Source organism: Hylobates moloch, unplaced genomic scaffold (genome assembly GCF_009828535.3).
Source record: "Hylobates moloch isolate HMO894 unplaced genomic scaffold, HMol_V3 SCAFFOLD_5, whole genome shotgun sequence".
In the NCBI taxonomy this organism is placed as follows: Eukaryota; Metazoa; Chordata; class Mammalia; order Primates; family Hylobatidae; genus Hylobates; species Hylobates moloch.
Genome location: NW_026652280.1, coordinates 122,275,792 through 122,291,958, shown reverse-complemented (window position 1 = coordinate 122,291,958; position 16,167 = coordinate 122,275,792).

Here is a 16,167-nt window from a genome sequence, read left to right as displayed (position 1 = left end):
TAATAAATCCTAAATGCTTTATACCGAGAAAAAGCACACTTGAGAGGCAAAAAGGAAAATTACTAGTTAGAAAAGGTCTGCCCGTTGCGGTGGCTAACACCTGTAATCCCAGCACTTTGGGAGGCCGAGGCAGGCAGATCATGAGGTTAGGAAATCGAGGCCATCTTGGCTAACACGGTGAAACCCCGTCTCTACTAAAAATACAAAAAGTTAGCTAGGCGTGGTGGCGGGCGCCTGTAGCCCCAGCTACTCAGGAGGCTGAGGCAGGAGAATGGCGTGAACACGGGAGGCGGAGCTTGCAGTGAGCGGAGATCGCGCCACTGCACTCCAGCCTCGGAGACAAAGCAAGACTCCGTCTCAAAAAAAAAAAAAAAAAAAGGTTAAGAAGCTAACTCATTTCATAACAGAAATAGTGCAAGTAACCTGGTTTCTCAACATAGTTAAAGAAAACGAATCATATCATCAAGCTAGTGGGAAAAAGGGCACTGAAAACCCATCATACTTGGCATTAATGTTTTCCGTGCTCTCAACAAGTATAAATCTTGCAGTCTGAAAATTAAAGCTGCAATTTTAAGTAAATAAATATTTAGTTGTGAAGTTGACGTTCTTTTTTTTGTCATTCAGCTTCTTATTACTTCACAAATAAAATGTTTTTAATCATTAAATGAAATTCTTGTATTATTTAAAATCATTTTTAATAAGATAATGATATTTTAAATGACAAATTGGAATTTATTTTGGCTATAACAGTCTAAGTTAGATTTTTATGAATTCTTTATTTTCAAATTGTTGTCTATGCAAAAATGAATTCACTTAAAATTGAGCACTCCCTTGTTTCAACTTAAACCTCAAAAATAACCATCCTATACAGTGGATATATTAGCTTAGAGTTTATGTTTCGTGCTTTTCAACAATGTGTAAAGCAACTTTAATATAGGAGACAAGAGAATCTTGGTCGTTTTCATTCCTGTTAAAAATGGTGAGAATTTCACTGTAGATTAATTCCCTTGCCTCCCTCCTTCCTCCCTTCTTTTTCATTTTTCTTTTAATTCCTTTTTTCCACCCCTCTCTCTTCTTTACATACTTCATAGTTTCTACCTAAAATAACTAATTTACTCTCATGGCCTCACTGATCACATCACCAAATCTATGTCTCAAATTCTGATACTTCTCCCAATACTCTCGTTTTCTCTACTGATTTTCAACATAGAGACTGTTTATCGTAAGTGCTATAGAAACTTTTGTTTACAGCTGCTAATTTTGAAATACAAAATTTTAAAGTTTAAAACTAGTATGGAATTAAAACCCATATTAGGACTCAGACATCACATTCAGGCTGAGTTACATTAAATTTCAAGATGCTTGTTTTATAAAATGTATAAGTTTGAAAGGGTTTGCATGTCCAACTAAAATATGTGAAAGAAAAACATGTTACTCATATAAGAATGTGTCAAATTTAGATATGTAAATATACTTTAATATTTAGAATATTTAATTACATAATTCAGTATTCCTATTTTCTCAAATCTTTAAAATGTTGATAAAATATTATTCCCTTGAAATATTCCTATTCAAATGCACAATCCCAATAAATAAGTGAAATTGCTTTCCATAATGTCAAAGTAATAAAAAATAATTATTTAATAGTTACAATCCAGGTACTTACCATGTTGTTCTAAAATCAAAGGTGTTCTCTGAGTAAAACTAGTTAATTTAATTCATCATTAGGAACATTATTTTGAGTAATTTAATAGGACGCATAAAACAGTAAAGTTCTCAAACCCTGCAACTAATTTGCTTCTTTATTTTGATACACTATAATGAAAGGAAGTCTGGTTTATTCATTCAAAAAGTCAAAAGTGAACTAAGAAAGAACTAATGCTAGTTCTTTTGAATACACCCTTAGGGACATAACTGCCACTCCATCATATGTCTACCTATTAAAAAATACATTATGGATATTTTTGAGTGTTTGATGTAAGTCGTTATATCAAAAAAAGTAAAAGTAAGGCTCAGAGATGGTAATGTATCAATTCTATACTACAAAGATATGTCTGCCATTAAGTAATATGGACTTACTGAGGCTAACATTAGTCTTAGTCACAAGGTAAAAAGGATAGAAGCTTAGCACATGAAGTACAGCATGCCATTAACTCTCTTAAATAAATAAATAAAAGCCTGGACAAAAAAAGGAACCACAGGAAGGCATTCATGGGTAAATTGGAATATATCTTAAACACGTGGCTCTGAATCTGGTTAATTTTACATTTCAATGCCCATCTATTAAATATCTTGACTGATGGCTTAACTGATTTATTTAGCTAGCATAATATTCTTATCAGACCTTCCATACCTAAAGATTGTATTACAGAGTTACTGATGATTATTTCTTCTAGTTTCTCCTATTACCCTATTTATCTTTTTGTTCTAAATTTAATACTGACATACATTATAATTTTTGTTCCTTTTGTCCCATGTTTCCTTTTCCACCTCTGCAATTAATCTTTCAGAGAAAATTTCTTTTTCATTATTGTAACATCCCAAGGCCTATCAAATTGCATTACATGATGAAAATAAAATATACAAATTAATGAAGGTATGATTAGCCCCCACTGGTTGGCCCCCATCAATATTATTAATTTTCATGGATAGAAATTATTTCTACTTTCTTCCTTGTTTATAATTGCTAATTTTAAACAAATGAGTTTATTTTTTCCACATTTACTCTCCAAACTACAGTAAGCAGACTCAGGATGGGTTAATAAAGAACTATTCCAAGAGTATTTGTTAGCAGAAATTATAAAATTTTCAGATATTTTATTCCTTAAGTAGCTTATTGAGAGAAGTTGCAGCGTTTGTGGAATAGTTACATAATGTATTTATTTTTATTAAGTTACCAAGCCTGTGTTAAATCCATTGCAGACAATTGGATGTTTCTTTTGATGATGTTGTGACTTCAATTTAGCAGATGGTATAGAACCTGATGATCATCTCAATAAATGCAGAAAAAGCATTTGATAAAATTCAACACCTCTTCATGACAAACACCCTCAACATACTAGGACTGGAAGGAACATACTTCAAAATAATAAAAGTCATATACAATAATCCCACAGCCAACATCATATTAAACAAGGAAAATTTGAAACCATTCTCCTTAAGAACTGGAACAAGACAAAGATGTCTACTTTCACCACTTCTATTTACCATAGTACTGGAAGTCCTAGCCACAGAAATAAGGTAAAAGAAAGAATTAAAAGGCATTCAAATTGGAAAAGAAGTCAAATTATCTCTGTTCACTGATGATAGGATCTTAAACCTAGAAAACTCTAATGACTCCTCCAAAAGACCCATAGACTTGATAAATAACTTCAGTAAAGTTTTGGGATACAAAATCAATGTACAAAAATCAGTAGCATTTCTATATAACAATAATATTCAAGCTAAGAATGAAATCAATACTTCTGTTTGCAATAGCCACATAAAAAATAAAATGAAATAAAATACCCAGGAATATACCTAACCAAGGAAATGAAACAGATCTACAAGGAGAACTACAAAACACTGATAGAAGAAATCATAGATGACAAAAAGAAGTGGCAAAACATTCCATGCTCACAGATTTTAAGAATTAATACCATTAAAATTACCACACTGCCCAAAGCAATTTAGATTCAATGCAATTCCTGTCAAATTACCAATGTCATTTTTCACAGAATTAGAAAAAAATCTAAAAATTCATATAGAATAAAAATAGCCAAGGAGCAATCCTAAGCAAAAATAACAAAGCCAGAGGCATATCACCTGACTTCAAACTATGCTACAAGGCTATAGTAACCAAAACAGCATGGGGTGCTGGTACAAAAATAAAAACATGGCCCAATGGAACATAATAGAGAACCCAGAAATAAAGCCACATACCTAAAACCAAATAATCTTGAAAAAAGCTGACCAAAATATACAATGGGGAAAAGACACCCTATTCAATAAATGGTGCTGGGAAAAGTGTCTAGCCACATGCAGAAGAATGAAACTGAACCCCTATATCTCACTATATGTAAAAGTTAAGATTAATAAAAGACTTGAATGTAAGTCCTGAAAATATAAAAATTCTAGAAGATTATCTAGGAAAATTCTTCTAGACATTGGCCTAGGCAAGGAATTTATGACTAAGACCTCAAAAACAAATGCAACAAAACCAAAAATAGACGTATTGGACACAATCAAACTAAATAGCTCCTGCACAGCAATACAAATAATCAACAGAGTAAATGGACAACCTAGAAAAATTAGAAAAAATATTTGCAAACTATGCATCCAAGAAAGGACCAATATCCAAAATCTACAATGAATTCTACTCAACAAGACAAAAATCATATAACTACATTCAAAATTGGACAAAGGATATGAACAGACATTTCTCAAAAGAAGACATGAAAACAACCAAAAAAAACAAAAAATTCTCAACATCATTAATCATCAAAGAAATGCAAAGTAAAACTGCAATGAGAAGACCATCTCACATTAGTCAAAATGGCTATTATTAAAATCAACAGATGTTTGTGAAGATGTGGATAAAAGGCAATGCTTATACACTGTTGGTTGGAATGTAAATTAGTATAACCTGTATGGATGGAGATTTCTCGAAGAACTAAAATAGAACTAACTAAATCCAGCCATCCCACTACTGGGGATCTACTGAAAGGAAAATTAATTGTTATATCAAAAAGACATCTACATTCATATGTTAATTGCAGCATTATTTCTAATAACAAAATCATAAAAGGAATCTAAGTATCCATTAATGGATGTTTGAATAAAGGAAATATGGTATACATCATGGAATACTATGCATCCATAAAAAAGAATGAAAACAAGTTTATTGCAGCAACATAGATACAGCCTGAGAGCATTATCTTCAATAAAGTAACTCAGAAATTGAGAATCAAATAGCACATGTTTTCACTTATAAGTGAGAGCTAAAAAAAGGGAACACATGGACATAAAGATGGAAATAATAGACACTGAGGACTCCAAAAAAGGGAAGATAAGAGGAGTTTTAAAAATTACCTTTTCGGTACAGTGTTCACTATTTGGGTTATAGACACACTAGAAGCCCAAACTTCACCCCTGGGCAATATACTTTTGTAAGTTAGCTGAACATGTATCCCCTGGATCAATTTTTTAAAATATTAATTTACTTTTAAAATCTATAGTTAGTATGATTGTTACGATATTCACTGTTAGAGTTTTATCACACTACCAAAATATAAACAATGCCCATAAGAGGGAACTAATGACATTGAAAAAGGACTAGCCTTGAAGTCAATTGATCTGAATCTACCTCCTAGCTCTGCAGGTACTCGTTTAATGTAACTTTTAAGTTTACTTCTATAGATCTCAAGATATTCATCTGTAGAATAGCAATTTCAATTAAACGTCTCTCCTCTCCCCCTGCATAACACCTGTAAATTTTAAGTTAGATAATTGTGTAAAAACACCTAAAATAATGCATAGTAAATCATTTAAAAGTACTGCATTGTTGGCCAGGGATGGTGGCTAATGCCTGTAATCCCAGCACCTTGGGGGGGCCGAGGTGGGTGTATCACCTGAGGTCAGGAGTTCAAGACCAGCCTGGCCAACATGGCAAAACCCAGTCTCTAATAAAAATACCAAAATTAGCTGGGTGTGGTGGCACACGCTTGTCATGCTAGCTACCCAGGAGGCTGAGGCAAGAGAATCACTGGAACCTGGGAGGCAGAGGTTGCACAGAGCCAAGATGGCACCACTGTACTCTAGCCTGGGTGAAAGAGCAAGACTCCATCTCAAAAAAAGAACAAAAGTACTATTTTTTAATTATAAATATTTCTTTTTATTTAATTTTAGCATATAAAAATAATACTGGAAGTGGGTATCCGTGTTGTTATGCCACAAGTAAGGACTGCCAATTCCTAAATCTCTCATCTATATTTCTGAGTTCTAGATATTCAGCTACATATATCTTTAGCTTACTGTCCCTGTATTAGTCTGTTCTCACAGTGCTCTAAGGCAATACCTGAGTTTGGATAATTTATAAGGAAAAGAGGTTTAATTGCCTCACTATTCTGTAGGCTGTACTGGAAGCATAATTCTGGCCTCCACTTATCTTCTCCGGTAGTCTCAGGACATCTAAAATCATGGCAGAAGGCAAAGGAGAAGCTGGAATGTCTTACACAGCTGGCGCAGGAGGAAGAGAGATGGTGGAGGTGCTACACACTTTTAAACAACAGGATCTCGTGAAAATTATATCATGAAAACATACTAGGAGGATGGTGCTAAACATTTAAAAACCACTCCCATGATCTAATCACCTCCAACCAGGCCCTATGTGTAGGACTGGGGATTAAATTACATCATGAGATTTGGGTGAGGACACAGATACAAACCGTCTGAGTTCCTCAGGCATATCAAACCTAAGTATGTCTGAACTGAATTCACATTGTAGTTTTGATATTGAGAAGCATTTCTGATCCAGACATCAAGGGAGAAGTTTTGGATCTCATGCAAGAATTTGGGGTGAGTCCATAGAGGAAAGTGAAATCAAGCTTCAATAGCCAATTTGATCAAGTGGAAGAAAGGATATCAGTGATTGAAGATCAAATTAATGAAATAAAGTGAGAAGACAAGGTTAGAGAAAAAAAAAAGATTAAAAAGAAATGAACAAAGCCTCCAAGAAATATGGGACTATGTGAAAAGACCAAATCTGTGTTTGACTGGTGTACCTGAAAGTCATGGGGAGAATGAAACCAAGCTGGAAAACACTCTTCAGGATATTATCCAGGAGAGCTCCCCCAACCTTGCAAGGCAGGCCAACATTCAAATTCGGGAGAAACAGAGAACACCACAAAGATACTCCTCAAGAACAGCAAGCCCAAGACACATAATTGTCAGATTCACCAAACGAAGGAAAAAGTGTTAAGGACAGCCAGAGATAAATGTCGAGTTACCCACAAAGGGAAGGCCATCAGACTAACAGCAGATCTCTTGGCAGAAACTCTATAAGGCAGAAGAGAGTGGGGGCCCGTATTCAAAATTCTTAAAGAAAAGAATTTTCAACCCAGAATTTCATATCCAGCCAAACTAAGCTTCACAAGTGAAGGAGAAATAAAATCCTTTACAGACAAGCAAGTGCTGAGAGATTTTTTTCATCATCAGCCTTGCCTTACAAGAGCTCCTGAAGGAAGTGCTAAACATGGAAAGAAACAACAGGTACCAGCCACTGCAAAAACATGCCAAATTGTAAAGACCATTGATGCTATGAAGAAACTGCATCAATTAACGGGCAAAATAAGCAGCGAACATCATAATGAGAGGATCAAATTCACACATAACAATATTAACCTTAAATGTAAATGGGCTAAATGCCCCAATTAAAAGACACAGAGTGGCAAGTTGGATAAAGAATCAAGATCCATAACTGTGCTGTATAAAGGAGACTCATCTCACATGCAAAGATGCACATAGGCTCAAAATAAAGGGATGGAGGAAGATCTACCAAGCAAATGGAAAGCAAAAAAAAGCAGGGGTTGCAATCCTTGTCTCTGATAAAACAGACTTTAAACCAACAAAGATCAAAAGAGACAAAGAAGGCCATTACATAATGGTAAAGGGATCAATTCAACAAGAAGAGCTAACTATCCTAAATATATATGCACCCAATACAGGAGCACCCAGATTCATAAAGCAAGTCTTTAGAGACCTACAAAGAGACATACTCCCACACAATAATAATGGGAGATTTAACACCCCACTGTCAGTATTAGACAGATCAATGAGACAGAAGGTTAACAAGGATTTCCAGGACCTGAACTCAGCGCTGCAACAAGCAGACCTAATAGATATCTACAGAACTTTCCACCCCAAATCAACAGAATATACATTCTTCTCAGCACAACATCACACTTATTGTAAAATTGACCACATAATCGGAAGTAAAGCACTCCTCAGCAAATGTAAAAGAACAGAAATCACAACAAACTGTCTCTTAGACCACAATGCAATCAAATTAGAACTCAGGATTAAGAGACTCATTCAAAACCACACAACTACATGGAAACTGAACAACGTGCTCCTGAATGACTACTGGGTAAATAACAAAATGAAGGCAGAAATAAAGAATTCTTTGAAATCAGTGAGAACAAAGACATAATGTACGAGAACCTCTGGGACACATTTAAAGCAGTGTGTAGATGGAAATTTATAGCACTAAATGTCCACAAGATAAAGCAGGAAAGATCTAAAATTGACATCCTAACATCACAATTAAAAGAACTAGAGAGGAAGAGAAAATAAATTCAAAAGATAGCAGAAGGTAAGAAATAACTAAGATCAGAGCAGAACTGAAAGAGATAGAGATATAAAAAAAAAACCCTTCAAAAAATCAATGAATCCAGGAGCTGGTTTTTTTAAAAGATCAACAAAGTTGATAGACTACTAGCAAGACTAATAAGAAAGGAGAAAAGAATCAGATAGACACAATGAAAGATAAAGGGGATATCACCATCGATCCCACAGAAATACAAACTACCATCAGAGAATATTATAAACACCTCTACGCAAATAAACTAGAAAATCTAGAAGAAATGGATACATTCCTCAACACATACACTCTCCCAAGACTAAACCAGGAAAAAGTTGAATCTCTGAATAGACCAATAACAGTCTCTGAAATTGAGGCAATAATTAATAGCCTACCAATGAAAAAAACAAAACCAGACAGATTCAGAGCCGAATTCTACTAGAGGTACAAAAAGGAGCTGGTACCATTCCTTCTGAAACTATTCCAATCAATAGAAAAAAGGGAATCCTCCCTAACTCATTTTATGAGGCCAAGTTCATCCTGATACCAAAGCCTGGCAGAGACACAACAAAAAAAGAGAATTTTAGACCAATATCCCTGAAGAACCTCGATGTGAAAATCCTCAATAAAATACTAGCAAACTGAATCCAGCAGCACATCAAAGTGCTTATTCATCACAATCAAGTCCCCTTCATCCCTGGGATGCAAGGCTGGTTCAACATACTCAAATCAATAAATGTAATTTATCACATAAACAGAACCAGCAACAAAAACCACATGATTATCTCAATAGATGCAGAAAAGGCCTTTGACAAAATTTAACAGCCCTTCATGCAAAAAACTCTCAATAAACTAGGTATTGATGGAATGTATTTCAAAATAATAAGAGCTATGTATGACAAACCCACAGCCAATATCATACCGAATAGGCAAAAACTGGAAGCATTCCCTTTGAAAACCAGCACAAGACAAGGATGCCCTCTCTCACCACTCTTATTCAACAGAGTGTTGGAAGTTCTGGCCAGGACAATCAGGCAAGAGAAAGAAATAAAGGGTATTCAATTAGGAAATGAGGAAGTCAAATTGTCCCTCTTTTCAGATGACATGATTGTATGTTTAGAAAACCCCATCGTCTCAGCCCCAAATCTCCTTAAGCTGATAAGCAACTTCAGCAAAGTCTCAGGATACAAAATCCATGTGCAAAAATCAAAAGCACTCCTATACACCATTAACAGACAAAAATAGAGCCAAATCATGAGTGAACTCCCATTCATGATTCTTACAAAGAGAATAAAATACCTAGGAATTCAACATAAAAGGAATGTGAAGGACCTCTTCAAGGAGAATTACAAACCACTGCTCAACAAAATAAAAGAGGACACAAACAAATGGAAGAATATTCCATGCTCATGGATAGAAAGAATCAATATTGTGAAAATGGCCATACTGCCCAAAGTAATTTATAGATTCAATGCCATCCCCATCAAGTTACCAATGACTTTTTTCACAAAATTGGAAAAAAAAAATCTACTTTAACATTCATAGGGAACAAAAAGAGAGCCCGCATTGTCAAGACACTCTTAAGCAAAAATAAGAAAGCTGGAGGCATCATGCTACCTGACTTCAAACTATACTACAAGGCTACCGTAACCAAAACAGCATGGTACCAGTACTAAAACAGATACATGGACCAATGGAACAGAACAGAGGCCTCAGAAATAATGCCACACATCTACAATCATCTGATCTTTGACAAACCTGACAAAAACAAGAAATGGGGAAAGGATTCCCTATTTAATAAATGGTGCTGGGAAAACGGGCTCGCCATATGTAGAAAGCTGAAACTGGATCCCTTCCTTACACCTTATACAAAAATTAATTCAAGATGGATTAAAGACTTAAATGTTAGACCTGAAACCATAAAAATTCCAGAAGAAAACCTAGGCAACACCATTCAGGACATAAGCATGGGCAAAGCCTTCATCTCTAAAACACCAAAAGCAATGGCAACAAAAGCCAAAATAGACAACTGAGATCTAATTAAACTAAATAACTTCTGCACAGCAAAAGAAACTACCAACAGAGTGAACAGGAAACCTACAGAATGGGAGAAAAATTTTTGCAATCTATCCATCTGACAAAAGGCTAATATCTAGAATCTATAAAGAACTCAAACAAATTTATAAGAAAAAACCAACCCCATCAAAAATTGGGCAAAGGATATGAACAGACACTTCTCAAAAGAAGACATCTATGCAGCCAACAGACACATGAAAAAATGCTCATCATCACTGGTCATCAGAGAAATGCAAATCAAAACCACAGTGAGATACCATCTCACACCAGTTAGAATGACAATCATTAAAAAGTCTAGAAACAATAGGTGCTAGAGAGGATATGCAGAAATAGGAACATTTTTACACTATTGGTGGAAGTGTAAATTGGTTCAGCCATTGTTGAAGAGAGTGTGGTGATTCCTCAGGGATCTAGAACTAGAATTACCCTTTGACCCAGCCATCCCATTACTGGGTATATACCCAAAGGATTATAAATCATGCTACTATAAAGATCCATGCGCACGTATGTTTATGGTGGCACTATTCACAATAGCAAAGACTTGGAACCAACCCAAATGTCCATCAATGATAGACTGGATTAAGAAAATGTGGCACATATACACCATGAAATACTATGCAGCCATAAAAAAGGATGAGTTCATGTCCTTTGCAGGGTCATGGATGAAGCTGGAAACCATCATTCTCAGCAAACTATCAGAAGGACCGAAAACCAAACAACGCATGTTCTCACTCATAGGTGGGAATTGAACAATGAGAACACTTGGACACAGGAAGGGGAACATCACACCCCGGGGCCTGTCAGGGAGTCGGGGCTGGGGAGGAATATCATTGGGAGAAATTCGTAATGTGAATGATGAGTTGATGGGTGCAGCAAACCAACATGGCACATGTATGCCTATGTATCAAACCTGTATGTTGTGCACATGTATCCTAGAACTTATTATAAAAAAAAAGTAAAGGAATAAAAGAATGGCTACTCCATAGGCAGAGCAGTGGCATGAGGTGTTCAGCTGAGTATACTTACAGTTATTTGTTGATTATATCCTAAACAAGAGGTGGATTATTCAAAAGTTTTTCAGGAAAGGGGTGAGCAATTCCCAGAACTAAGGGTTTTTCCCCATTTTAGAAGATATAGGGTAATTTCCTGACGTTTCCATGACATTTGTAAACTGTCATAGTGCTGGTGGGAGTATTGTTTAGCATTCTAATATATTACAATTAGAGTATACTGAGCAGTGAGGATGACCAGAGGTCACTTTCGTTGCCATTTTAATTTTGCCAGGTTTTGGCTGGATTCTTGACCAGATCCTGTTTTATCAGCAAGGTCTTTGTGACCTATATCTTGTGCTGACCTACTGTCTCATCCTGTGGCAAAGAATGCATAACCTTCTAGAAATGCAGCCCAGTAGGTCTCTTCATTATTTTACTCAGCTCCTATTCAAGATGGAGTTGCTCTGGTTCAAACACTCTTGACAATTCCCTCCTCCCACTGTATCTGTACTACCTCCCTAAATCTAACCTTCCGTTTGCAATCTGTCCTGCTACTAATGATTCCATTATCTATTCATTTACTTGAGCCAGATAATTTTCCTTGATTCAACCTTTTCCAATATTTCTCACATCTCCTTCATCACTGTTCTTTCCTGAAGCCAATTTTTGCTAATTATTACAATAGTCTCTTTCTTAACTTCTGGTATCTAACATTTCCCCTGTTATACATTCTATACTTTGCAAACAGGCTAATGTTTATCAACTTTATACCTGATCATGTGTCTCCCCTGATTAACTCTTTTATAATTCTCCATTACCTTAAAGAGAAAATATAAATGAAACAGCACAATATAAAGAAACTTCATAATTAAACTTTTCATCTTTGTAGCATTGGTGTCTTCTAGCCACACAAATATTTCCAGTGCCTACAATTACTTTAATTTTCTAGATCCTTGTACATGATTTCCGCTAAATAAAATTTCCTTTACCTAGCGTATTTTTCTCACTCTTAATATTTTATTACAGATCAGCTCAAGTATCATCTTTTTTGCAAAGGAACTGCTTATTCTCTCTACCTCCTTTTCTCCCCCAACAAACACATTTTTAATTACGTGTCCTTCCTACATGGTTCCGAAATACTTCTTTGATTATTTTTACTCTTATCCCTCTACACTGCAGTAATTGATCTCCAACATTAGTCTGTGATGTCTTTGAATACATGGAGCCATATCATATTCATATTTATATGTATTGTTGAATGAATAGAATAAATAATGAGTGGATATATCAAAATGTAATGCAGTAAAATTCAAAATGTCAGGCAGACCTTTAAATTAATAAAAAATATAAGCAATCAGAGTATAATGTTGATTTTAACACAACACATTGTAAACACATTTTATGAAATAGAATGACTTGTATTTACATATGCAACTAAAGGAGTTTTCCTGTCTGAAGAGAAAAAGAGCAGTTTTTGATTTTTTGTTTTGCACAGTTAACAAAATGGGTTCATAAGTAGAAAAATTCTTCCTAACAATAATCTAACCTTGATCGCCCTAGACCTCTATCTCCACTTATCTGTTAATAGCTAACTCACACATAGCATGAATATAGCAGAATTCCATGCCCTTTCAATGCAAATCTGTCAATTTCTTAATTTTTTCAACTCATTAAATTGCACAATGATTTATTTAATTGCTCAAGTAAAAATTCTAACAGTTTTATATGTACCTAGTTTTCCCTTAACCCTGGCATGCATATTTAATAAATAATTATAGATTATTAATTGTCTTACTTATGGCTGGAGATAGACACAAAGGTAATATAACAGTTATAATATCAAGTTACTGGGTCCAGATTAGTATAATAAGGACTACACCAGAGGATTGTACAAAGCGCTTTGGAAGTGTGGAGGAAATTATATTCTACTCTGTCGTGATGTCTAACTATTTAAACCTTTACTGTGCTAAAAAGGAAAAACATATATGTATTTGTTGGGTGCTTACTGTATGCCAAACAAGCACTGTAGTTTAACATATTACCTCATTTAAGCTTTATAAACTTGTAAAGTAACATTATAATTCCTATTGAAGATAAGATAAATTGCTCAGAAATATTAAGTGATTGCTAAAAGTCACAGGACTGATTAAGGCTGAGAGCAAGAATTCAATTGAGGAATGATTAAATTGAGGAATAACACTAAAATGTCGTACTAAAAATAGTAATCTGTATACAGAAAGAGAAAGGATAATTTGGATGGAGAAAAAAAGGAAATCATGTCTGAAGATGTCATATTTAGGAAGGATAGTAGTTTAGTATATCTATACTTAAGTGTCCTTAAAAATCTAGGTCAGAAAGATAAAAATCCTGAGCTGTGTAACTCAAGTATTCTAAGAACTGGAGCAACCTAGAATAGTCAGAATGCTGTAATTCAGAATCTTTTTAGGACCCAAGGATCGCCATTGTAGTCTCAGCTGTTTATGTCTCATAGCAGTTTAAAAGGCTTATACGAGGTGGTTTTTATTTTAGAAAAAGAGCCATTACTTAAAAATGTAATGATTTGACTCAATGAAAGATTTAAAAAGCAAAGAACAAAGATTATAAATATATATCATGTATGTATTTATTTGACCACCATATACAGGGAATATCTGAATTTGCAGTGTGTACACTGTAAAGATTTAACTGAGCAGGTATTTAAGCAGGTATTAACATTAATTATGTGATAGACTGTGGTATTTGAGATTTCTAGTTGACAGAATGTCAGTTGATATACAGTTCCTTGAATATGTATTTAATAAAATAAGGCCAGCAATTTCAACAAAATAGAGTTATTTAGGTCTATGGATTTTTACATTGGCAGTTTACAGAAATTATATCAATGATAATGGAATAGATTGCGCCAATACCATCTGTTATTATTCAGAGACTTTAATTTCACAAATGAAAAACTAGTTGATAAAAGCATCAATGATAAGGCTGCTGAAAGATATTTCTCCTCCAGACATTACAATTCAGTTGTTTTCTCACTGCTTGCTTATCTTAGCTACAAGATAAGACACAATGCCTTTTATGACCATTTCCTTACTGAGCCTAATTTAGCATTTTCCATCACTTAACAAAGGGTATAACCAGCAAATCAATCCAATTGCTCACTAAGGAAATTTGCATCATGGCAACAGAAATAAATGTCTTTCATTCCAGTGATACAATAAGAAAGATAATTGTTATAAAACATACATGATGCCAGGCAAATGTACTAAAAATATGATTGGAAAATACCCAGATTATATCTCTCAGTTGCTGTCAAATTTGTTTTTTGCTATTTAATATTATTTCTATGTCATAATAACCTCTTTTTTCATTATCAATGTGATCAACTCTGCAGTTGATTTGATGCAATCACTAAGTCATGAAAAGCGGCAGTGATGTTTTATTTTGCAGCCAGTGTATTCTACCTTTCACCATGTCTCTGAATTTCCAAACTTCTGTTCAGGATATTAGGCAGAATTAACACTCAAATATAGAATGGTAACTTCTTAGTGCTTTAAATACTGTAAGATATTTTATCTATTTATTTCCTATTGTGAGATGCAAAACATTAAAGTAAAAATAATGTATATTCTGAAATCAGATCTCTCTGCATATAAAATTTGGTTCTATGACTATTCAGAAGCCTTTTAAATCTTGGTGTCTTGATCTGTAAAATGGAGAAAATAACTCCCATTTTTGAGGTGCTCCCATTTTTAGGGTTACCACAGCAACCTGCTGATCCAGAACCTGCTTGCCACTGTCAAATAGACCCACTCTGTCCCAAGACGTTTGCGTATCTTTGCCAAATGAGTTGATATTTTAATCATTGTTTTCTTACATGTAAAATGGACATTTTTGGCTGCACATAGTGGCTCATGCCTGTAATCCCAGCACTTTGGGAGGCTGAGGTGGGCAGATCACGAGGTCAGGAGATCGAGACCATCCTGGCTAACACGGTGAAACTTTGTCTCTACTAAAAATACAAAGAATTAGCTGGGCGTGGTGGCGGGCGCCTGTAGTCCCAGCTACTTGGGAGGCTGAGGCAGGAGAATGGTGTGAACCTGGGAGGTGGAGCTTGCAGTGAGCTGAGATCGGGCCACTGAACTCCAGCCTGGGCGACAGAGCGAGACTCCATCTCAAAAATAATAATAAAATTTAAAAAAGGACATTTTTCTTCCAATATTTATTGAGTACTTCCAGTGACTTTGTGGAGTTTATAATCTAATAGGGAAATAATAACACCAAATATATAAGATTATTTTGCATACTAAAAATAATGCATATAAAACACTCAGTCACTAATAATTATTTTGTACAGTTGCTGGCTATTATATGACAGAATTGGTTTTTTTTGTTTTGTTTTGTTTTTTGTTTTTTTTTTTGAGTTGGAGTCTCACTCTGTCACCAGGCTGTAGTGCAGTAGCGCGATCTTGGCTCACTGCAACCTCCGTCTCCTGGGTTCAAGCAATTCTCCTTCCTCAGCCTCCATAGTAGCTGGGACTACAGGCATGCACTGCCACACCCAGCTAGTTTTTGTATTTTTAATACAGACGGGGTTTCGCCATGTAGACCAGGATGGTCTCAATCTCTTGACCTCATGATCTGAAATTAGAGATAAAAGTAGTGGAGTAGGTCTTAGTGAAAGAAGATAACTTTGGTAAAGGAGGAAAATAAAAGACAAGAAAAAAAGGGATAGGTATGGCAGTACAACCTGTGATGTTTCTAATC